Consider the following 25,698-nt stretch of genomic DNA (forward strand, 5'->3'; position numbering starts at 1 on the left):
TCTGTACATTTGGAGACTGCACTTGTTAGCATTGCTGGCATTCAGTCCAACTGTTCTTTAAAATCCCCAGCATGTTTCATCCTCTGGACACTGCTCTTCCATATCTCACTAAAAAAAAAACACAACAAAACTAAACCTGTAAACCGACCTGTCCTCCACAGATGCATTTCCTAAAAGGATGCTCTATATTTTCTGAAACATGCAGCTATCCAAAGTTTAAACAGTAATTAAAATTAAAAATAAATGAGAGTTTTGTCTGAAACAGGCCAGTTTGTACAGACTTCCTTGGGAAAAGACAGGAGGGAGTGGGAGTCAGACAGAAAAAGCAATCGCGTAGCAGCCTCATACCCTTAACACACAGGCTTTACAAAGTCTTTTTCAGAGTCCATCTCTTCAGGGAAAGATTATTTTCCCGCCATACCCTTACACAGCCATTTACTCTTCAGTGAATCTGTCAGCCCAGCCCATCCCAGCAGACATCCTAAGGAAAGCAAAGAAACCTTTAAAAGAGTGTTGACTCATCACCAAGTCTCAATCCCCTCAACTAGAACAACCCCAGAACCTTACAACAGCTGAAATACTGGACCACATCCCTCACTGGCGTTAATTAGTTGCCTTCAGTTGATTTATGCTTGCTGTCATCTGCTCCACTGTAGTTGTATTTTCAGCGCTGTGGAGAACACACTTCTGGTAAAAACCTTTGGAAATTCCCTGCAGTAACGCAACCCGTTTTTCTTTTGCCCATTATAGCTGCAGGTATAAACCTCAAAGAGCAACCCGATAGGCTTGAAAATGGGTAATTGTTGGAGTTTTTCACACTTAAAGACCTGTAAAGTAGGTTAAATTAACTTTTTTTTTGTTTTGTTTTTACCACCAAGTGGTTATCCTTCTGTGTGGGTAAAAAGCCTACAAGGGATTTAAACAGTGGGCATCTGTACCACCTGTACCTCATACCATGCATTGCTTTGAGCACCAACCTTGGATCACATGACATGCTGTCCTATTAACTGTGCCCACCAATCCTGATGGCTCAAGGCAATCCTGATGGCTCAAGGCAGTGGTGGTGCGTTCCCATCGTTTCTATCATCTCTGTGTCTCCTCTGTCATCACAGACCCTGGTTCTCAAAAATAGTACAGACCAGTACATTACATTCACAATGGGGAAGAAAAAAAAAGCCAAAACCCAACAAAGAACCCCAACAAACCAAAAAGATCTTTGATCTTTCATTCTCTCTTAAAATACACCTTGGGCTTTTCCCCTCTGTCTTTAGGCAGAGTTATTTTCTTCCTTCTGTCTCATGAACTGACAAACATTATGTTCAGTGGATCTATCTCCAGGTCTGAAGATAAGCACCAGTAGAACTGCTCGTAAAATCAGCACCCTGAAGAAATGAGATAATTTGACAGGTGCTGTTTGTTTCCTGTTATACTCAGGAATTTACAGTGGCTGCTGGCCACTATAAATACTGAACTGTCAAGAGGTGTTTCTCATATATTTTACCGCAATATTCACTGCCATGTTTTTGTCTTAAGAGTAATTTGAATTGTTGTAATTGATTTGGGGAGGTTTAATTCCCAATTAACTGTTGTTATGATAAAATGATGCAATCCTTGTTTGCAAACCAGATAGCTGAGAAATGAAATTCAGAACAAGGTAATAGCAGGAGGGTGGAGAAGAGCTTTACTTACCAAGAAGGCTGGGAAGACAATTAGCCATGGCATTGATTAGCACTGCCCACATTAGAGGTGTGATCAGACATGCCCTATCTTCCCATGCTTGTGGTCAGCACCCTGCAATAAGGATTTTAAGATTTTTTAAAAAGGGCATTGAATAATAGAATCATAGAATAGTTTGGGTTGGAAGGGACCTTCAAAGCTCATCCAGTCCAACCCCCTGCCATGAGCAGGGACATCTTAACCCAGATAACGTTGCTCAGAGCCCTGTCCAGCCTGGCCTGGGATGTCTCCAGGGATGGGGCACCCACCTCCTCTCTGGGCAACTCCGGCCAGTGTTTTACCACCCTAAATTTAGCACATTCCAGCTGCCCCTAACAAGTCATGATTTTTGGAGGCTGAAGGCCAGGAGCAGACACTGAAATGCGAGCTGGAAGCGAGAGAATCTCTCACCATTACTCTATCTGTCAGGCCAACGCATTTACCTTTGTTGATTGGAATACATACCATTTTATCTCTGCTTGCTGAAGCACTTCTTAGCTGGAATCCTTTTCAGTTGTTAACCTTGATTTTGGGAGGGGTCTGAAACCAGGAGCTACATGAATTCTTCACGAAAACATGAATTCCAAGTCTTATTTTGGAGATGCCTTTTGAGAAAATTGCTGTACAAGTCAGAAGGTCTCCAGCAGCCCAGGCTTGAGATGAAAAGACTGTATTGACGGTGCTCTCAAACACTCCCCTGCTTTTACAATACTGTTGCAGCCACTACAAAGCATGTTTTATTAGTCTTGCCTTGGTATTTCTACCTTGATCAGATAATAAAAAATGCAAGAGCACCTATGTGTATCACTTGAATAACTGAAGTAGGTGTTATCACTCATGAACAGTAGCTGGTTTGCCCTGATTTTTTTTTTTTTTTTAACAGAGAAAGCAGGCAGTGAAAACTAATCAAATCATAAAATGTGTGTATTCAGCTGTGACTTTGGCATGGTTTTTGGCACCCCATGGTTTGGATGCTGCAGATTGTCATCCTCTTCTGCAGAAAAGGTTCTAAGCCACTTTTTATGATGCACCAAGGTCAGGACTCCCAACACCACTTCCACCCCCACCCCAGAGTCATTAAAGGTGGCATAACTGGACTGAGCCATAAATAAATTAACCAAAAATGCAATTTCCATAAGGGAAAATGGAAGTATTTTGAAAATAAAGTCTTTCTGTATTTAAGCTGAAATATTTCTGTTTTCCACTAGAATATTCTAACAGATTTCCTCAGGGGGAAAAATAATCTCTGCTTTAAAAAAAAAAAAAAAAAAAAAGACATACACTTTTTCAATCAGTCCTAGTAAATAGCTCTGGGCACAACCATCCCTTACCTAGAATGAATGATGTTGTTGAACATGTTTTTCCTTTAGTTTTAAACAGATAAGTTTAGATAATGGTAAGCTTTCCCCAAATCACAGCCTCCATGTCATTATCTGGTTTTTTCCTTTTATGGAGATGTCCAGGCAAGGAAAAGATGGTTGTTGTTATCTGAAATACAAAGGGAGTTACAAGGAAGACATAGTAACATTAAGAAACTATTTGAGCAATGTTTCGTAAGGAGCATAAATGATGCTTTTCTGTTCCTGGGTTTCAAAAACCAGCACACTTGTGAAGTAAGTAAATGTGAACACACTTGTTCTGTTCCAGACCTGAAAAAATCCTGCTTAATTAAATAAGAGGAAACCATTTTGTCTTCAGCAAGAGGTTGATCCTTCCTCTCTGTTACTCTTTCTTATTTCCTTTTGCCTCTCCTGTTCCTTAATGAGAGATGGGCAGGCTGGTGTTAACGATATTCCTGGCATGCCCAATGGCAATGCTAAGGAGATCTATATGCTGCTATTAACACTAATTGGCAGCATTGCCCCTGATGGACAAGCTATTATCTTCCTAAACTTTCCTTGTCTCACTTTGAATACTTATCTTTATCCAGCTGTTAAAGTCAAGGTCCCAGTCTATTGTTTTCTCCCACAGAGGGTGATTTATTTGATAATACGGTTTCAAACACAATTTCTTCCTAAATTATCCTATCCATTCCATTATTCCTTTTCCATTATCTTGAATCTCCAAAAGACTAGGTAAAAAAAAAAAAATTAGGTGCTGAATTCACTGTAAGTTTAGAAACTCAGACTGACATCTCTAAATCCCTTTGATGAGATTCTGTGATGTCTGTCTTTCCAATTAACTTGGAGTGCTGCAGTAGTGATAGAAAGATCTGGTCAGTATTTGTCTTTCCAGATGTCGTGTAAATACAAGTATCTGTATTTCATCTACACTTAGTCGTTGTTGCAGTAGCAATGCATTTATTTGATAAAGGTCATGCTTACTTCCTTTCCATGCCACAAAGACATGCTCTGTATGTGCAGAGAGTGTCATGATGAAACACATATTAAACCAGACTGGAACAGGTACTAGTCAAAATCCTCTTGGGAAGAGCAGTTATGTTTATATTATCAGGAGAGCCAAGATTCAAATGCTGTGATACTGTCATAGCAATTCAAAGCTAAGCCACTTTATAAATATTAAATTCATAAGGAAATGGAAATTCATGGTGTACTGTTTTCAGAACATTACTTCCACCTGTCACTTAGATCCTGAACAGTCTCTGAATGGCAAAGGACTTCTCCAACATGAAGATGTGGGTGTCAGGATTTTCCTTGTAGCTCTGCATGAGAAGATAAATTTTTGTTGCTCTTGTTTTCTCCTGGAAGAGATGTGAACTGCTGTCCTCTCAGCACCATCTTCTGTTCACAAGATGACATCTGGGGTGCTGTTCTATTCTTGCATATCTTAATTAACATCTAGCACCCAGGTACTAGGAAAAGTAGGCAAGAAACATCTCCCTAGTGTCCAAGAAATGTAAATTTGAGGCCAACACTGCCTGTTGACCAAAACTATTATTCGACATCAAGGCCAAAAAGCAAATAAATTTTGTCTGGCTGACATAATAGCAAGGAACCCCTGGGTGTAGCTAGTTTGTTCCTTCCCATATACTCACCCTGAAGGACTGAGCCTGTTCAGCTATGTAGTTCTGAGTGAAACTGTTTCTTTGTTACTACCTCAAAAGCTGTGAAATAATGCTTTACTATTTCTTCTTCTGTGGGGTGAGAGCCCTCCTCAACTTCCAGGTGACATCTCACAGATAGCTAAGAAGAGATTCATGTGTTCAACATCTCGTAATAACTTGAAATCTTTGCTTTGCTTCAAACTCGCCTCTTTCTCAAGAGCAGGGTCATTGTACTGAAACAGAAGAGAGCAAAGCTCCAAGCAATCAAGTGGAGTACAAGCAGATTAGGAAGAAATGAAATTAATCAATACAGTGCCCTCTTGGTCAAAAGTTTACGAAGAGAGAAGGGAGCTGCACGATGCACCCATCTCCTTTTAATTGGCTTGGAGCTAGTTCCTACCATGCTTAAGCAGATGTGGTGTCAATAGAAGTCATGCAAAGGCAGAAACTTTTAATTATTTTAAAATAGCCTGCTTTGTCTTGGGAAGTTGTGGTTAGGATTTGAAGGGAGAGATTTAAAAAAAAAAAAAAAAGAAAAAAAGAGACAGAGAGGCAGAGAGAACAGGCTAATACTTGCTGGAATAAATCTCTGAATTCGTTTCCAAAACTTTTGTGCCCAGGACTTATTAACAGAAGAGATAAGTTCTTCTGCAGCACATCAGAAGAAGTAAAAAATTCTGCAAATATTTTGCAACTGCAAGTATTTGTGACAGATGCATTGTGTGATCACATATTTAAAATCTTTTCTGAACTCAAAAAATGGCATCTGTCTAGAGCGGGAAAAAAAGGTGCACCATACAACCTACCACAAAGCACAAAACAAAAACAACAACAAAAAGACAAAAAAAAAAAAAACACCAAACACACACAATGACAATAAAAACAAGAAAGCAACAAGAAGTTGCCAGTCAGAAAGGAAACCCTCTGCAAGGGGGGTCCTTCTATACAAAGCAGAAATATTTTTGTAAACCCCATCTATTGAATTTTCTCCTTTAAAATGTCACAGTTGTAGCTCCATATCTAACAAAGCTGAAACGGAATAAAAAAAAATAAAGGCCCCAAGGTGTGTCTGGGGTCTGATCCTTTAAAGCCACGCTGCAGGAAAACCCATCTAATGGATGTGTCCATTATGGGACTGATCACAAGCTCGTGATATGGTTTCGTGGCAAGTATGGAATGTTGAAACAGCTGCCTCATCCAACAATGAACATCCCTAGCCCTTTTCACGGACCAAAATGTGCCACGAATGCATAATTAAATGTTGTGAAAAGCTGAAAAGATATTTCACTCTGCCATCCTGCTAAAAGTGCTTCCTAAAGCTGATTCAGCATTTCTCAAATATTTTATCAACCCAACTTCCCTGGCACTGTGAAATTAAGCCACAACTGATACCCTCTGGTAAAACCTAGCTTGGAGTCCTATGTTGTGCTAGCACCTATAACCAATAGATTTTAAAATACACTTACTGTTGGCATAACTCACCTCCCACTGATGTTGCAGGGTACTTTATCATCAAGTCAAAAAAAAGATTAATGAGCTAGTGCACTGGGCTTGGACAAATCCCACCCTACCTTTGTTTTCAGGCTTATGAAGCAAGAGAGAGATCAGAGGAAATATTTGTCGCTAATCAAATATTTATTTACTGCAATAAAAAGTCTTGCTAATTATGACTATCTGCCTGACATGGCTTTGCAGGGCTCGTCTTGGTACCTGTGCCTGTTGGGATTTAGTTTAGCATATCAAAGTGTCTGTCAGCATCCTTATTTCTATAGAGCACTAAAATTATTAGTTGTACAGTAACTCCCCTTCAGCACAAGTGTGTAGAGATGCTGAAAATCATTCTAGCAAAACATTTCTCAACAAAATAAAAAAGACAAATTTGTATTTGAAGGGAGAATAACAGAGGGGAAAAAAAAAAAACACAACAGGAAAAGAAAACCTGGTGGCTAGAACTTAACTAATCTGGTAGAATTAATGAGCACTTGCTATAAAAAGCCTGTGTAAATTTTTTCTTAGGCCCAGATGGTTCTCAGATGGTCCAGAGGTACATCCAGCCATGGTTGAGCCCAGACTCATAACTCACACATCTATTCTGAGCACAAGTGTCTTTTCAAAAGTGACCTTGGCCTGAAACCAAGAATTAGGGTGCCGCTTGCTACAAAACATACTTACAACCACCCAACACTACTGCTTCATACTATAAATAACTGGTTCCTTTTTTCCCCTGTGACTGTCTGTGCATTTCTTTAAGCTCAGTTTAAAACAAACACAGATTAAAACAATGCTTTGGAAGGTGCCAAACTGTACATAAGGGAAAGGCATGCGCAAGGGAGCAAGCTAATCCTGAAAGTCTGACAGGCTCACAGAATGTTTTTCTTAGCTTAATCATAACTTTCAAACCACACTGATTGCAACAACAAGCAGAGGATGACATGGAAAAATGCTCAGGTTTTTGGCTGCTGGGACTCAGTTACACAAATATGACAGTTAGAAGGAAAAGGGGAATGCATCTTTGTGTATCATATGGACTTTCTAACCCAGAGAGAAGCCAGTATGTTGACCAAGAAGTCTGAGCAAGAAGGGTGGCCCAAAAGGTAGGCCGATGGTCAGGAATATTCAAATGCTGACAGGCAAGGAGCAAGGCAAACATGCACTCAGAAGCAAGTCTAGGTGGAAAGAAACCATGGAGGATAAAATATAATTGAGTCCAAACTAAGAGACAGGTAAGCCAGTCACAGAGAGAACAAGCCTTCAGCAGCAGAAGGCAAGAATGATGAGGGATCTACAGAAATGCAGCTCAAACCAAGAGACATTGCTCCCAGCTCTTGACTTGCCTCACACTTCTAATGGACAGGGAAGATTACATTTTCGGCTCCCAGGTTCCTTCCTTTCTCAAGCCTTACGGTTTCGTAGGTCAGGGCACAAGCAGGTGGCTTCTCGCACCTTTTGGACAGAACATCTGTTGTCCATGACAGCAAAGAAATTGACCCATCCGGGCCAGGCTGCATTGCCGTGGTTGAATTTCAATCCACAGAATGATGTTGCTGTTCTTCTCGGGTTTGCCTGCAGGCAAACACACCACGAAGCACTCTTCCCATAGCCTTTCTGGTCTGCAAGAGCTGAGCAGCATCCAGCAGCTGTTGCTCCCTACTCACCTTCCTTCCCTTCTCCCATTGGCTTTTCTTCCAGCTCTAGAAATCAGTGAGGCTATTTTCTTGTGCTCCACACATGTGGCTTTGCATTTTGTTGGGCAGCAAACCATCTTGGCACTCATATTTAGTTTCTTTTATTCAAAAACAAAAGCTGTTTTTATCTCTCACCTCTCATTTCGATGTACACCTCCACTTTTCTGAGTTGTGCTTGCTTTATAACCTGCTGCTCTGTCAGGAAGTTGGCAGGTGTTTGCTGTGTTTCTATGAGGAATATTTATTTTATCTTCAGCAAAACTGCACTGAAGATTTTGGTCTAGATTACACCTTTCATATGGTTTTATCCATCATTGGGGTTTAGCCAGGAAACTCAGATTATAGTAACGGTGCACACTATGTAACTCTAATTAAAAGTCATACAGGTGTGTGGGATACCTGCAAAGGTGTCTTGTCCCCATGAAGGCAAAGGGAAGATTTTCACAAGTGCTAGGTCTGGATTTCTCAGCAAGTTTGAGGAGCTAATAGACAATGAAGGTACTTGCCTCAAACAACAGAGCCCATCAGGGTGGAGGAGAAGGCTTTGGAGAGGAAGCACAGGAAATAGGAATATTTTTGTCTTCAGAAAAAAAAACACTCAGAGTGATATCAGAGATGGCCACAGCTGAAAAACATTCTGTTGCTTTCTAAAATCTGAAAATCATCGTAGAGTTATATTTCATTATCATGCACACCTTACCTTTTTAACATTGCTGGGAAGACTGTTTAAATATCTTAGTGCAGAGGGAGCGTTTGCAATAATCCCATCTTCTGAAGAGACACAGCTCACAGAGCTCAGGATGGGTTTTGCTGCCAACTCTCCTTTTAGCAAATGAATTTCCATCTGTGAGGGAGAAGGGGCTGTGATGGAGAGATTTCAGAGAGTGATAATAAGACATTTCTCCATCAGAATGACAACTAAATAAAATTTTGTGTAAACCTGAGCTGTCTAACTTAACAAATACCAGCTCCTCAGTTTTGTTAACTAGTTTGTCACAGTTATGCGCACACATGGTGCTTTGTGTATATATATATGTGTAGGTATATATATTTACATTTTAAATTACTGAGAACAAAAATAGTACCTTAAATTCCAGAGTCTGCAATCAGTACCTTGTACAGTAATGTTTCCCACCAATTACCTCTACTGATTTAATACTCAGTTGTACCATCTATGTGTTTATGGAAGAATGTATGTGAAGTATTGTACACTAGATTTAGATAGACTATGAATATAAAGCTGACCAGACAATAAGTCTCTTTCTGTTTCATTGCAGCTCTGGCAGCTTTGAAACACAGTGTGGAACATAACTGAACCCCACTCGATACTTTTGCAAAAACTGAATTCCATAGGTTTTTGGGTTTGATTTTTTTTCCTCTTGCCTGAAATAAAATTTAAGTTTTTCCTGCAAGCAGCCTTATGGCCACAGCATTAATCTCAGCTGCACAAAGTCTTCTTTCTGTTCCTTAGTCTGAATACAGGCAATTTTTTACCCTGGATGACTGCAACTCAGAGAGCAAGAGTCTGGATCTGCATTTTTAAAACATTTTTTGTTTTACATCCATGACTAGCATGCTAAAACCCAGGAGTTTAAGAAAACAGAAAGCTGTGGAAACTTCACTAAAAGCAATACATAGCCCCCAAAAGTTATGGTGTGACATGACATCATATTCTGGCTGACACTGACTCAATCATAAATATTCCTACTGGTCCTCATATGGTTTAGCTGAAGGCACCTCCTATAAGCATCAATATTCAGTCAAAAGCAACAATGGTCTAAAAGCTGCCAAAGTTTACTGGGGAAAAGGCACCGTGTTCTGCCTTAAAATAAGTTATGCAGAAGGAAAAATACAGCTCAGGGCTTTTATCATTTACAGAGGGGAGTTCTTAGTGTGCTGGAACAGGGAGCAGAGCTTGGAGTAACATGGTTTTACAAAGTCAGAGTAAATTAGAAAGGAAACAGATAAAATCCCCTTATAATTCACTGTTAAAGAATAATCATACAGCATCTGCCTTCCTGTCTATAGCTGCATTGTAGTGACACTCAGTTGCTTAAACATACATGGCCTATCTTCTCCAACCTCTCAAGCTGACCCTTCTGCTTCAGTTAAGTAGTTTTCCATTTACTTTTTCTGTTCTTTTTCAATGCTGCAGGAGTTTTTGATGATATTGGCTGTTATGGGACTTCCAAAACACGCATCTTGTTTAATATGAAGATAACCTGATTTTTCTGGTATCCTTCCTTTTGCACTAATCCTTAAATTGTGGAGCATTTTTGAAAGGACTCAGATGCTCCCTTAATGGAGATGGATTTCTCTGGAGTTCAATTCTGCACCTGTAAAAATTAAAAGTGCGGGCACAGGGGAAAAGACACTAATGAACCTGTACCATTTTTTAAATTTGCCCTCTCATTTACTTACAAAGAGATGAGGCAATATTGTTGAAATATTTTTAAAGTTTCACCTATTCAAAACTTCATATTTTAATCTCATTTTTCATGTCTGGGAAGCACCAGTAACCCTTCCTCTTAATTAAACCCTCATTTTACCTCATGTGTTTATTTATTTTATGTAGCTGGTTTCTTTTCAATATCACCTGTTACGAGGAAGGTTGTTACAACAGCTTGGTAGGAAGCCTCCGTGCTGCATCTGTGATTTAAGGCTGCTGCCTACTTCTTTGCTAATCACTAGCGCTTGGCATTTATCTTTGGTTTTGTGTAGCGTCACCAGCATCTGGTTGGATGGCATTCCACAATAGGGTGAAGCAGGGTAAATAAATTTTCAAAGGACTTTTTCTATTAGCTAACACAAAAATATTTAAAGTGTTGACAAGCAGGAACCTAAAGATTTTGATTCAAAAATATGAGGGGACCATTAAGGACATGCTTAAACATACATACCTGTTTAAATGCCCTTCTGAACCTGGGCCTAAATATTTGCAGATTGAATCTGAGCTGATTAGTATCAATAACCATGTTAAATATCTACTGAGCCCATAATAAGCTCCTCCTTAACAGTGTGGCAAGGGAGTGGCATACACTCGCTCCTTATTCAAACACTTATTAAATTATTTTGATTCCAGAACGAATTAGCTGGACTGTATCTTAATCGTTGGTACTAGTATCACACAGACGTAAGCAAGCTATCAAATCATTCCCTACCAGCCTGATATATTTCAATTTAAAAGCAACTTAATAATTGCAGCATCAATTAGTTAAAATGTAAGTAGGAAAAAACATTGGATGGAGACATCTTAATTTAAATATAATCCATTCAGTAAAAACTGCTATTCTAATTAGTGATAATGTAGCACAATTAGGAAATAAAATTTCATTAGTATGTTAGAATTTAAACTTAATTAGTAACTGCATTCTAATTAGTAAATGTAATGTGTTTGGTGTGGTGTTTTGTCAGGGAGAAGTACATGTACAGTAGAGAGGAGCAGGAGAGGTTCAGTCTCACCAGGAAAACTTGATGTGAAGCACAATTCTCCATCACCTTTGGGCAATCTCTTCCTGTGGTTCATTATTTCCAGGGCTCAGATGAAGCATTTGCTCTTAACTTCTCCAGTTTTCTCTTTCCAGGTCTGGATCAGCAGGGCACATTTTGATAAACTGGGGAAAATTAATTGTGGAAGCCAGGGGGATTGGAGAGCTCAGGGGTTTGAATTAGGGAAGCATCTTTGCATCAAAGGCACTAAATCTGCCAGAGGTCAGCACGTTTATGAAGGGGAGGAAATTGGAGGAAGGAGCCCAAGCCCTGGCTAGATCAATAGCTTTCTCAAGAAAGATATAACAATATTTCTTCTAAGAGGAAAAGGGAAGGAAAGAAAGGCATTAGCTGTTTTATTCATAGAACTAACCACAATAATTTCAGCATCTCTTTACTGGAAAATAGTTCATTTAAACCTCTTGTTATGTACAAATACTTAGCACCATTCTCCACTGTATTACTCTGCATTTATTGACACTGAATTTTGTCCGCTGTTTTATCAGCCAGTCACCCAGCGTCCTCAACACTTCACTGACAATTTTAGTTTTATGTTTCTAGAATAGGCGTATAACTAGCAGAGAATTTTGTTGCTTCCCTATCAACCCTTTTGCAATCACCTGTGGCTATGCAGACCATACCAGGTCATAGTACTAATCACTACTGGATGTCCACTTATTTTTCCCTTCAGTACTTGTCTTTTAACAGAGAAAAAAACCCCTTGTATTAGCAATAAATTAATTACAAGTAATTAATAGATAGGAATAGTATATTTATTATAATCAACCTTTTCACTTTTTCCATGATAGCTTTAGAAAACTTTGGTGAAAGACTCTGTCAAAAGATTTTTGAAATCCAGTGCTCCATATGGATCGGATTATCCTTGTTAATATATATATATATATTGCTATAGGTATATTTATCCAAATGTCTACTCATTCCATTTTAATTCCAGTTTACACCAGATGTTCTCAGACTTCACATCAAAAATATACATTACATTTGCCACCTTCCATTCTCCTGGTACCAAGCGCTATTTAAGGAGTACAGGTAAGATACTTTCATATTTGAATTCCTTTACACTTCTTGTGTGCATATTAGTTAGCTTTTCCGACTGGTTACTATTCATTTTGTCTGTTTACTTGGAAACCTCTTCTATCAGTAATTGAATTTGAGATAAATTGTCAGAAAAGCACCCCAGAAAGAAATGTGACAATGTGGGAAAGCTCCCTCAGTTCCATCAGAATGAATTTTTAATGGCTTTTTATTATGAAGCCTGTTCTTCTCTGAGTGCCCCCAACTGTGCTGCAATCATTTATTATACCAACGGGGCAGATGGCAACATCCCCATTTCTGATACATTTGGGGGGTAGAAAGTATTCTTTAAATATTCTTTTGCATTTAGCAAATTTTTCTGCATTTTTCTCCTCCTGCTCCTCTTATTAGGGTTTAGCGTTTGATTTTTCAGAATTTGGGGCTAGGGTGTGTGTGTGGTAAGGGGGGTGTATCTGGGTTTTCTGAAACAGAATTTCTGTCTTTCCTTAGTGGCTTCCTTTACTACACTGTTTGATTATAATTTTTTTTTTTTTTTTGATAGGTAATACACATTTATTCTGAGCTTCTAGTGTATTATTCTTAAAGGATTCAAGCTATAATACAAGAATTTGACTCTTTTGACTGCTCCTTTTGTGTATTTATAGAATCACAGTATGTCCTGAGTTGGGACCCAAAAGGATCATTGATTCCAACTCCTTACTCCTGTTTCACTTGCCTAGACAGCTAGAGAATAAGCTTTTTCATTCTTCTTTATTCTTCTTTAATTCCCCCTTTTGCAGTTAAAAATTAAACCATTTTCCCATTCCTGGATGCGAAGGTGGAGAAGCAAAACAGTGTGGATGCTTCCACTGCTTGATGCCTTTGCAATCAGGTTACACAAATATCAATCAGGTTTTTATTAGGATGATTGGGCTGGCTTTGAGGTGAGGATAGGGACTACTTAACCATAAATGGTTCCCTGCAATGCTGTTTTTCTGCAATTTTACAAAATATATATGAGCGTAATAAACACCAGGGAGAAAGAAAAACCCCTTAAGCTCAGGATTAAGGCTGATACAAGAACAAATGTATTTAAGACATGACTCAATTAAGGCTGGCAATTAGAAGATGGGTCCTGTCTGTCAATGACAGATTTCCAGCCAGAACAGTAGGCGAGGAAAATATTCACTTCTTTTAATACAGAGATCTCTAAATCTATGGGAAAGATCACAAGACTTGCTTTCTGTGATAGCAAATTTAGTCCTTGCGAACTGAGAAAGATCATCTTAGGAAGCTTTTGTGCTCAATCTGCCACTCAATTTAGTTTGGTGTTCCTGGCTCCCCAGTTAGAAGAACAATTGACTTCCTCCTCTCCACCAAACTCATATTTCTATAGATTTCTCTCGTACATCCCTCCAGACACCTTTTTTTACCACACCAAAGAGCCTTAGGCCATCTAAGCAGCCCTTATGGAAAGCAGTTCCTTACTGCTTATAATCCTTATTGCCTCACTTTGGACCTTGCCCAGCTCTGCTCGATCATTTTTGAGTTCAACAAACTGGAATTGCATGCCGTGCTCAAGATGTAAAAACACCACGCATTTAAACAGCAACCTGGGGGCATTTTCTCTTTCCCTAACAATTTTTAGCATAACCGCTAACAAGGACTGAGCAGATGCTGAAGCTCCAAGACCTCTTTCCTTACTGGCAGCAGTCACTTTAGAGCCCATAACTACACGTGTAAATATTTACCCCTAGCAGGGCTGTTGTTTCCAGTGTGTATTTTACACTCTGGGTGAAAAATATTTAAAAATAAAATAAAATAAAATAAAATAAAATAAAATAAAATAAAATAAAATAAAATAAAATAAAATAAAATAAAATAAAATAAAATAAAATATTAAAAGGCTTTGAGTCACCCCAACTGGCAAAAAGTCATGTGCGGCAGATACTTCTCTGCCCAATATGTACAAGAAGCCACTCGCAAACAGACAGATGCATCCACCCAGAGCTCCAAACATCTTATCAACCTGGATTCTGGATATTCCCTATTGCAAGACTATCCCAGGTTTCTATTCAAGAAAGTCAAGTAAGCATCTGCTTAGTACCACTCTTGTTAACTAAATATTTAAGCACATTGCTACCATTACACACCTTAAAAATCCTTTTATCTTCAGCAGGATTTCAGCATTTGCTTGAATTTCAATATAAACGTCAATATTTTGCTGAGGGGAAATGCCTTCTCAAACAAAGCTTTTATTGAGCAAATCAATCAAACAAACGCAGATTTCCTAATCCGAGGCTTTCACCTACTGGAAATGGGTTGAACATACTCATGGCTTAAATGAACAAGACACTGCAATTGCCTCTCAGAATTATTTTATGCCAGCAAGTGCAAATGCTGTTTTATTTTGTCCTACACCTTCTCAGTCTCATCAGAGTGAAACCTGGCTAAACAAGAGACACAGATTGGGGTGGGGGGGAGTGGTGTCTCAAAAGTAAAGGCAGTAGCGGCAAACCACAGGTACACCCATTGCGAAATGTGAATCATGACAAAACATCAGTCTCTCTTCAGAAAAGGTGCTCTGACCTTGGCTTAATACCATGGGAGCCCCTTGAGGTGTGTGCACATCAGTTTAACTGCATTTATGGTTTTGAAAAAAAAGTAATTATTGAGTTTCAGATTGTCTCTGCTAAGTCAGTTTAAAGCCTGAATGCTGCCCTGCCTTTTGTTGGGAGAAGCAAGAGTCATTTGCTCTGACAGCTTGTGTTTTACCAGGGAACTATTTCTTCTGGGTCTTCTTATGGTGCCCAAGACATGAAAAGCTTTTACAAGCTTTGAGTCACTGACTAAAAAAAAGTAAAAATTGTCATCCAAAGACCTAATAGATAATATGCAGGTCCCTGCCAAGCTGCTAAAGCTTATTCTGCAAACTGCTTTCGAAAGTAGGGGCACAGGTACAGGGACTTGCTTAGAGTCACCTTGTAAATCAGTGTTGGAAGAACATTACCAGCTTCTTCTGGGCTATATAAATTGCATTTCTCCTCTATCTGCATGAGCCAAAATTACAGTTCGTTTTAGACAAGAGACCCAAAATTAGCACAGTATTCACAGCAAAGGGCTCATATCATTAGGGCCTAGTGGATAAGTACCATTTGTTCCTAGAAAATGATGGTCATGTCCTCTAAACACCCTTCACTGTGTTATATTTTGATTAAGCATCCTGAAGAGCCCACGATGAAGAGTCAGCCTGCATTCCTGCTGCACAAAACACTGTGAGAACACCTCACCTCATTTCAGCTGTCAAAAAAATAACTACCTAGTCCCAGCATGCTGGGTACGCTGAGCTGGGAGGAGATTTGGGGCTCAGGCAAGGTTTTACTGTCCCCGGAGCTACCTGCCTCTGTGCAGGAGGCCATTCATCCTATCCTAATGTAAGCACACAAAGCAGGGATTTGCATCATGCTCCAGTAACATTCCTCTCTCCTCCTCAGCTCTTGATGATTCTCAAGGGAGCCCAGATACCCAGCACTGACCAACCCCAGGGCCAGGTGGCTAAAATAATTTCAGATAAACCCCACGCAATGAGCTTTTGTCTGCCCCAAGCAGCCAACTGTCTAAACCAGGCAGATCTTCAGAAGAAAGCTTTGTGGCTGTCAGGTCTGCTCCTCTGTACAAGACAAATGCCATCCTTACTTACAGACAGGGATTGTAGTAATTGCGCTTCAGACAAGGTTTTCCATCCTTGTCCCTGCCAAGCCACGCAGGGATGTTATGATGGAACGTGGCTTTGGCATGTTCTGGGCAGAGTATATTTGACATTTTAATTGATGCCCTTTGTTAATTAAGAAGGATAAATGATGACAGAAAGAGGGGAGGAGATCTTATAAAGAATTAATAACAACCTTATTCAAAAGCAGGTAATGAGGTACTGAGTTAAAAATATGTAAGAGCTTGCAAAAATGTCTTAATGTTTTTCAGAAATTAGGTGCTGCCTGTCTTGTATTTTCCTTATCACAGAAACGTCAGGGAGCAAAATTCATCAGTGACTTAGAACACGTGCTCTTTACTCAAGGATTTTCTAGCTGAAAAGGCCACACAGCCCCAGGTTCAGCCAACAGCTGGTCTCCTGCTGCAGCGTGAATTAGCACTCACTGTTCCCTTTCTCCCTGCTTGCTGCCAGCACAGGTACCACCAAGGCAGAGGATGCAGCTGTGCCATCTCCTCTGCCCAGGGTGGATGCCAGCTTTGCACGCAGAAACACTGGGCAGCGGCAAGGAAAAAGAAAGCAGAGTTGGTAGCATGCTGCTCAACACTGATCCCTCTTTCAGACACACCAGCAGCTGTGTTTGGGGTTTGTTTTCCCTAAATAGTGTCTGTGTGCTACGCAAAGCCCCTTTACAGAGAAGAACAGAGCAGCATCTGCTAGCCAGGAGGGTGGGTCTGCAGAAATGCAGATCTGAAAAAGCCTCGCATCGAGCTTCTCTCTGTGCAGATGCACATTTGAGCAGAGACAGGACGGAAGAACAACAAGAGGCTGGAAAACGCAATTTGCACCAGCTGATGTGGGGAGAAGGGTTGTCCCATGCCAAATCCACCACCCCTCTGGGCAACCTGGGTCAGTAGTATACCACCCTCAGTGTAAAAACTTTCCTCGTGTCAATCCTGAATCACCCTGAAGCTCAGCAGTAAAGCTGCATTTTTTTAACAGAGCATCCAAAAGATGCTAAATCCCTGTTCTGGCTCTTCTGGGGACTCTGCATCACAACTTCAGCCCACCTGCCATCCACACGCAGGTATACTGCAAAACTGCAAAGAAAAGTTCATTTTCAACTTCCATTTATTAAGAAAAAAAAAAAAGCAAAAAACTTTGAGGAGCTGATTAATCCCAGCTCCAGACTGGTACAGGCTGGCTTTCTGTTGTTTTTGTGGGTTTTTTCTTTTGTTTGTTTGTTTGGTTTTTTCTACTTGTTTTAGGTTGTTTACTCAAAGTATTCATTTTCTTTTACCTTGTTGTTTTCCACTCCTGGCATCTGTTCATTTGTTTAAGTATGAGCCTCCTCATTTTCCATTTCTGTTTCCTCTCACTACAGTGGAGCATCTGTTTTGCACTTTAAAAAAATCAGAAATAATCTTATACCATGGAGCAGAAAGTTTTCATACAGCATGAGCAAAGAACAACTACTGTCTGCATAATCCCTTTCATTATTACCTTTTTTTTTTAGGTTCCAGTTTGACAACAATTTTGGATGCCCTTGACAAACATTCTTGGGCAAAAAAAGTGGGACAACAACTTTACAGCAAACTATCAGCCCTCCCTGAGAAATCAAGGAAACAAGATTCCTTGCATCCCTGTGCCTCTTCTCCCGTGCAGCAATTTCAGCTCTTGACGCTGAGAAAGCTCATCTGACCAAGTGACATTTAGAGGTGTCTGGTTGGTTAAAGGAAACACATTGGATCTGGGGAAAATATATCAAGAGTGCAGAAAGGGGTGACATCAGGCCAGGTGTCTTCTTGCCGGCAAACGACCGCGGTCAAGAGCAATTTATGAATGTAAACGAGTCACACAGAATTTCACAATAACATTGGGGAGTTTTGCACGAGTGATTAAACGGAGCAGCGGGTAGATGCACCTCTGTGTCCTGGTTTTGTTAAAAACAAGTTTTCTCTTTTAGTGAACTTTTCTGTCAGCTAAAGTCTTCTTATAACTGCATTTTCCTCAAAAGCTAGATACATATTTTGGTAGACACAGCAATGGAATGCAAGGTCACTGATATGGATGGATGTACATCCCACGAGAGGGGCAAGGAGAAGTAGTGAACTGAAACTGACCAACTAAGTATTCCATCCCATTCATGTGATACTTCATATAAAAGTGGGAGATCACGAGGATCTCATCCCTTTTCCCTATGGCCAACATTAGGAGAGCACCTTTTGAGTCATCCCTCTCACTGAGGGCTAGTGACAGACTGAATCCAGTTCCGGTTGGCTGTAGAGTCCAGTCCAGGACTTCTGGGTGCCAGCCCTACATCTGCTGGAGCAGTTGCCAGGACTTTCAAGATTGGTTTTGTATGTTTTGTATTATTTTCTCTATTTTATTAGTAGAATTAGTAAAACATTTTTAATTTTTCCAGCTCTCTTCTCTCAGTCCTTCTTTCCCTCCCAGTTGCCTGTCCTTAGTGGGAAGTGGGGAGAGGGAGGAATTAAAGGGGGTCAACAATACATCTGTCATGGTTTTATTGCCACCCCGCAATCAAAACCTCGACACTCTGTCAGCTTTTCAAACAACTGCCTGACTTGCCACTGGGTCCGGTTTACATCTAAGACCTGACCCTATTACCAAAACTCCATCACAAATGGCTCAGTATTGCACATGCCATGTCCCCAGCTCTGCCTGACCCTTCTAGCTTATCTATTTTGTTCTATATCTGTTGCTTTCACGGAGTTTTGAACAGCAACTCATTTGAGATTTCCCCCACACAGAAGCCCATTTTGGCCCTTCAGTTTGCAGCAGCCTGAAAAAGCATGAGCTTTTTCACCCTTTCTCCCTATGTTATCACCATCTCAGAAATCTTAAAACAAAACCAAAACAAACAAAAACCCCACCCCACACACCACCACTGCTTGGATATCACATCACTGGGAAACTCTAGTGCCTATGTATGAGCATTCAGAGACAGCATCTGGGTTTAGTTGTAGGATGGGGTGATGCTTTTTGAATAAAAATAAACAGCAGCAGATCCTCTGTGTCTGTTCCTGCCATTTCTTCCCCATCTCGCCAGACAGGGAAGACTTCCTACAACACAACATAATACTTGCTACATAAAAGTACTGTTCCTCTAATTAGCAGAGATATTTAAAGCAGTGAGTAAAGCTTCCCCCCCCCCCCGTCCTATTCTGCTGTAAAGACAGGATATCATTTAGATAATCACTTAATTAAATACTAGAAACAAGGACACTTCGGAATTGAATAGTTCTTTTCTCCAACAGTTCTTTCTAGCGTTCAAATATTGGTCAGAAAAAAAATAAAATCCAGCCTTGTCAGTGTCATCTGCTACTTAATTGGTTTTTATTTAGTTCAGTATGAACTTTGAAGGAAAAATTAATTCATTGCTCCCCAGTGTGGATAGCTTGCAATGAGTAATTGTGCAGACAGAAAGAAAACAACCCAAAGTCTTTGTAAAGCCCAACATCTGATCTCGGTATCATCTATCATCCTTCACAAAACTCTAGCTGATACAGGAAGTACATCTTTTTTATGTTAGCATTGAAAAGCAAACTGAAAGTAGGATTTTCAAAGGCACTTTTTGCTGCTCTCTCCTTAAACACCAGTAAAAATCTTCACTCCCTTCCAGAGACCGGGGCATGCCAAGCATATCCGAGCCCCCCACATACATAAAAAATCAATAAGTTCTTAGTTGTATCGTCTTGATTGTGTCAGGTCAACATTGTGAAGATCCAAAGGTAATTTTGAGCAACCCAGTCCCCTGGGGTTGCTCCTCCCTCTTTAGCACACAGCTCTTCTCATGGGGCCATCCTTGTGCTTTTTGAGACAGCAGGCGCAGGCATGAGCCAGATCTGTTTAAAAGTGATAACAAATAACAAGACTCTATTTACACCAGGAACAGAGGGCTGGATACATGCCTGGTGCATCAGGAAAAGACATGAGCCAGGGCAGAAAAGACAAGGACTATCTCAGACATGATAGTGCCCAGCAATAAGATGAGAGGCAGTGGGCATAGACAAACATAGGAAGTTCCATTTGAACATGAGGAGAAACTTCTTTCCTTTGAGGGTGCCAGAGCACTGAACAGGCTGCCTAGGGATGTTGTGGAGTCTCCTTCTCTGGAGACATTCAAAACCCACCTGGATGCATTCCTGTGCAATTTGCTCTGGTGAACCTGCTTTAGCAGGTGGGTTGGACTCGATGATCTCCAGAGGTCCCTTCCATATCCAACCAGCCTGTGACCCTAGCAAGCTGAGAATCTGGTTTTAGAAAGTGGCTGCTGTTCAAGTGCTAAAGCCACATTAGTGAAGACAAGGCAGGTCAAGATTTCTGCACACCAGCAGATAGTGTCTATTAAAATCTGTACAATAGCTTGTTTTACTAGTCTGTTTATCATACAGCAGCTAGCATGCTCTGGGGATGGCACTCTTCCTAGTGAGGGGAAGGAAGGGGAAAAGTAGGGCACAAAAGGACGCTGCAGAATCAGCGGAGAGTTAACACACAAGGAGATAGCAGTCTCTTCATTAGCACCAAATAAGAGCAGTTTTGAAGCATGTGAAACACTTTGAGCCTTTTTTGCTGCACCACCTGTTTTGTCCAGCTAAATCCTCATATTAATCATCTTTACTCCTTATGAGTAATTCCCTTAGGGAAAAAATCAACTGAGCATGTTAAATTTATTAAAACTATCATAGTTTATTAGGAGCCTGCACCCAATGTCTTCTGCCTTATGCACCTGATGGTGGGGAAAGAAAAATCAGTGGTAATTGCAAAATGGCTTATGTTATATCTTTATCTCCCAGTGTTTTTGGTGGGTACTAGTGCATCAGTGATGCCTCATGTACAGCAGCTGCAGTGTGCCAACACATCCTATTTCCCCAGAGAAGGTTAAAAAGAGACGCAGATGTGGTTACAGCTGGTTTAAGGAGGACAAGGATGTGAGAGAAGAATTATTACATGATGTGAGAGAAGAATTATTACATGAAATCTCTGAACTACTTTCCCATTATCTAATTTTTAACACAGATTTACCAGGTAGCCTAGGCAGGCATCGGCACTTGGTCAACTCTGTACTACATCTCCCAAGAGAGCAGAAAATATTTTCTTCCTTCATTACCCTGTGTAAATAACCAGAGAGAAGCAGAGAACAAGGCTGGCACCACAGGGAGCCAAGGAGCACCTGATACACCACATGGCAGAAGGATTTTTTGCTTCAGGAGTTTTCAAGATGCTAATCTCAGACAACAGCACAAGGAAATACTGGAATAGTTTTGACCAAGTTTGTGTTGTGTTCTGAAGCTGCACCAAAAAATAAGATTTTTAAGGATAGGAGAATTCATTTGTCTGGTCTGAATTATCAGTCTCTGTGAAGGGGTTTTGATAGATAAAGATTTTTTGCTGAATTAGTCTGGCTCAAAGGAATCTCAAGGCCGCTTCAAGAAGCTGAGAACAGAATCTGCTGTGAGAGAGAGGGGCGTTCCTCAATCAGCGGGGTCCTGGCGTGGCATGAATCATCGGACGTATCATCAGTGAGACTCCAGCGCATGGACAGCCCATGATACTCATTTAGAGAATCCATGCTTGGAGCGTGGACGCGTGATTAGAATATAGTTGCATATATAAGGAGGCTTGTTTCTGTAATAAATGGCCTTGCGTGATTCACATTGAATCGGAATGCTGAGTCCTTTATCGTTCCAACAAATGGTGACCTCGACGTGATACTCTGAATGGCGTACCACTACAATCAGGGAAAAGCCTGGAGCAGCCCAGCCGGGAGCGGCTTCAGCTGGACTGAAGACTGGACGGAGATGTAAGGACGCCTGGGGTATAAAGTTGTTGACACAGCAAAGGAAAAAGGTGAGCGGCTGGGAGCAGGAGGAGGGAAGAGTAAAGTTATGGGGCAGAACGTGTTCTCTGAAGCACAAGCTGCAGTTAAGTTCCTCCTGCATATTCTCTCTATGAGAGGACTGAAATAGGAAAAAAGTAACATATGTAGACTATTAATTTGGTGTAGAATTAACAGCTACCCGAGAGAAAACGAGAAGGCTTTTAAACGTTAACTTTGGGACGATAAAGAGCAGAAATTATGGAATAAGCTCAGCAATGGAGATGATAAAGAAACTAAATCATTAGCGACTACATGGAAGCTTATAATTTCCACCTTAAAAGACTTTAAGGCTGAACGGGCTGCCGTTGCCGGAATTTTTCCAGCGTTGCAGCCTGATAACAAACCTAAAAATGACTGTGAAGTTTACCCGGATCGTGTCCTTCGACCCCCTCCCCGCTCCATCCCCTGTTGTGCGGTCAGCACCCCCTATGATACAGCAGTCTGGGGCGGAGGGAGGAAAACTACCGAGTGGATGGACTCCTATACTATTACCTGACTCTAGAGAGATCAAGAAGTCCAAAGGACTGGAATCATACTATTTGTCAAAAGAACTGGTAAAAGCTGAGAAGGCTAAAGTCATAAATAAGTGTAATATCAGCCCTTTTACTGATTCGTGTCTGCCTTTACTGCCTTCTACCCCTCTAACTCCTACGAGAGAGCAGAAGGAGTCGCCGGATAAGAACTGGGCAAAAGAATTGTGTGAAAGATCAGATCAGCTATTAGCGAGTGAATCCAACAGTCAGCAATGCGGTCATGCTGATCGTGACGGGAAAGGGGATGCGCTTGGGGACTCAAGTTATGATGCTAGAAAGTATTGCCGAGAATGTGCACTGTTCCGCACCCCTGTGTTACTCATGATTCTCCAGCACCGTTCAAGTCCATGTTATCTGATGACTCGAAAGAGGATGAGGGTTTGAAGCATTTTTCTTGAAAAGTTAAGTATGTGTACAAGTTGCCCCGAGATCAGATAAGAACCATGAAAGACTCAAGCAAAATTAGACCTATGCAATGTAACAGCTATAGATCATTTACAACAGAATGATGGGGATTCATTGAAAGGGGCAGGTATCCCACAACTCCTGGAAGAGACACTAATTGACACACCACAACTACAGACACAATTAGTTTCTGAAATCCTGAGGCAGTCAACAGATCTTGCATATCAAGCTATGAGAAAGGTGCCTGAAACCAACAAAGCAGCCAAATCATTTGCAACTATTAATCAGGGTCCCAATGAGAATTACATGCAATTTATTGACCACCTTCAAGAGGCCATCAATAAGCAGGTTGAAAACTTAGAAGTTAAGGAAGCATGGGTGTTGAAATTAGCAGTAGAGAATGCTAATGCTTGCTTTCACCATGTTATTTGCGAATTTTACAGTACATATTATGTGTTCCTGTGTATTGCCTCTCTGAAAATCAAGCAGCTTGTCAGGAATGTGAGTTAATTGTTTTACTAGTTGTTTTTAAGTGCGCCGTAAAACCTTCTCCCCGCTTTTCCCATTCACGCTGCAAGCAGCCCTGTGCCTTCCTCCCTCTTCTCAAGGTTTTTACTTGCAAGATGGGGTCAAGAATGATTGTTTTCAGTTGTGTTGCTAAAAAATTGGTATTGGGAGGTGTTTTAAAACTTAGGAAAGCACTCGGAATGATAAGGAAGGAAGATCTTGTTAAATATTTAAATCAGTGTTGGCTGCTGTATAAGTTAAATGATTGGGAAAAGTGTCTGGAGAATAGAATCTTGAAGTATAACACTTTGTTGCCATTAATGTTGTTTTTAAGGCCAGAAGAGCAGGACAAAATAAATCTCTACAGTTTTACAGGCGGGGCAATTTGAACTTCAACAAGCTGAGAGAGAATTAACTGATAACACACAGGTCAGAAAACTTGTTAAAGTCTGCAAGATGCTTTCCTTATCAACCTGTTTTCTTTGTGGGTGTCTGCTTAAGCATGTTGCAATTTTGGTAGGCCTTTGCTATATGGTAGGATAAATTCACAATCTGTTAAATCATGAGAATCCATTGACTCAAAATGTGCATTTTGTGATAATACAGAAGATCATGAGTAATTTAGTTCTTTACTGTGTGAATGTGATGGTAAAATTTTGTGTGTAGTAGCTGTTATTTTTCTCTCCAGCATGCTACCCTTAATCCAGCATTCAGACTTGCACAACTCTGTGACAGGCTGTGTCTCATCTCGGTGTGCTGGATTTGGGGCTTTTCCATATGCACACCATGTAAAGAATCCTGGTTTTGGGATAACAGCTGTAGCGCACCAGATGAGACACTAAAAATTTAAAAAAAAAAAAAAAGCAAGCCTTGTCCAGTGCAGCTCACTGCAGCAGCGGGGGGGGCTGGTGCCAATGGGGCTCCAGCACGCACTGACCTATTTTGTCAGGGAGACCCAGAGGTACCTCCACCTGGCTGAGCAGTAAGCGGCCCAAAGGTGCAATGCAATAATTGAGATATTGTCTTAAATTAGTGTGACTGTGATCCATCTGCATATTTGAACTTGGTGTTTGGTTTTCATATCTGAGCTCAGTATTTTAGTTTGCATATTTATATTTGGTACCAAAAGAATCTTGTTTGGGGAGATAATTACAAAATGGGAACCGGTTCCACTGCTAAAATTACACCTTGCTCCCCCTTAGGATGCATCCTTATACATTAGAATAACTGCTTATATTGTTATCTAGTAATTTTGAGACCAGAAAAGAATTTAAATTGTTAAACTCTGCTTTGAAAAAAAACAAAACCAAAACCAAAACAAACAAACAAACAAAAACAAACAAACAAAAAAACCCCACCACCTAAATGCTATGATAGATGTGAATTTGGAAGAGGTTGTATTTAAAAGTTGCTAGAATATTCACTGATTTGGATCTAGGAAAACAGAATAATGGATTTGTGTTTATTATACTGGTTTTTGACATCTGTAAATTGTAAAAGGTAAATGAAGCTAAGGAATGTAACTATTGCTGAGCTACTTGGAATTGCTTATGAAGTGTATTATGGTTGGAATGAAATGGGAAAACAAAAGACCAAAACATCGCAGGCCTGTGTGCAGCTCATTGTAACTGAGAAGTTTCGCAGAGCCTCCCACTTCGTACCAGCCAGTATGCCAGCTGCGTGACCTTGGTTATCTCTAAAACTGCAGCAGGAAGAGAAAGAAAGAAAAAAAAAAAAAAAAGGAAAAACCTGGCTGCCCACTTTTAAAGTGGTGAAAGCGGGCTTTTCTCCACCCCCGCACTGCAGCGATGTAATACTGAATGGAGCAGTCCGAGGGTGAAGTTTAAAGGCATCCTTAGCAGACCCATAGTTCTAATGAAACTGGAAAATTAAACCAAAAATTTGTTAATAGACTTATTCTGTGGAAATTAGTTGTAAGAGACTTCTTAGTAAATTCACCATGCTAGTTTTTGAGGTCATGGGAGAGAACAAAAGAAAGGCCGTTTTTTGAGACCAACGGAATGCCAAATTTGGAACGAAGTTTTAATACATGAATTCTTATAGTTGCCAGAAAGTCCTATACCTCTCTTAGGTTAAGATTTGTTAAGTAAATGGTAAGCTCAAATAACATTTTCTGAGAATTCTGTTTAGTTGCATGGCCTACAAGAAGCTGCTGGGATGGTGCAGATCTCCTTGCTGCAAGTGAGAAA

The 25,698-nt window shown here is 40.4% G+C and overlaps 1 long non-coding RNA gene across 2 annotated transcripts; it reads right to left on the bottom strand.

Annotated features, from left to right (window-relative positions):
- Positions 1-70: 70 nt before the first annotated feature.
- LOC110365856 (uncharacterized) lies at positions 71-1,981 on the bottom strand. 2 transcript variants are annotated; one of them, XR_010472621.1, is made up of 3 exons: positions 1,690-1,981; positions 978-1,115; positions 71-670 (listed from the first exon to the last, which is right to left on the bottom strand). It is a non-coding gene; the product is annotated as an uncharacterized LOC110365856 (long non-coding RNA). The 2 variants fall into 2 exon arrangements; XR_002425753.2 differs by having other exon boundaries at positions 978-1,121.
- Between the last annotated feature and the right edge of the window lie 23,717 nt (positions 1,982-25,698).

Source organism: Columba livia, chromosome 4 (genome assembly GCF_036013475.1).
Source record: "Columba livia isolate bColLiv1 breed racing homer chromosome 4, bColLiv1.pat.W.v2, whole genome shotgun sequence".
NCBI lineage: Eukaryota > Metazoa > Chordata > Aves > Columbiformes > Columbidae > Columba > Columba livia.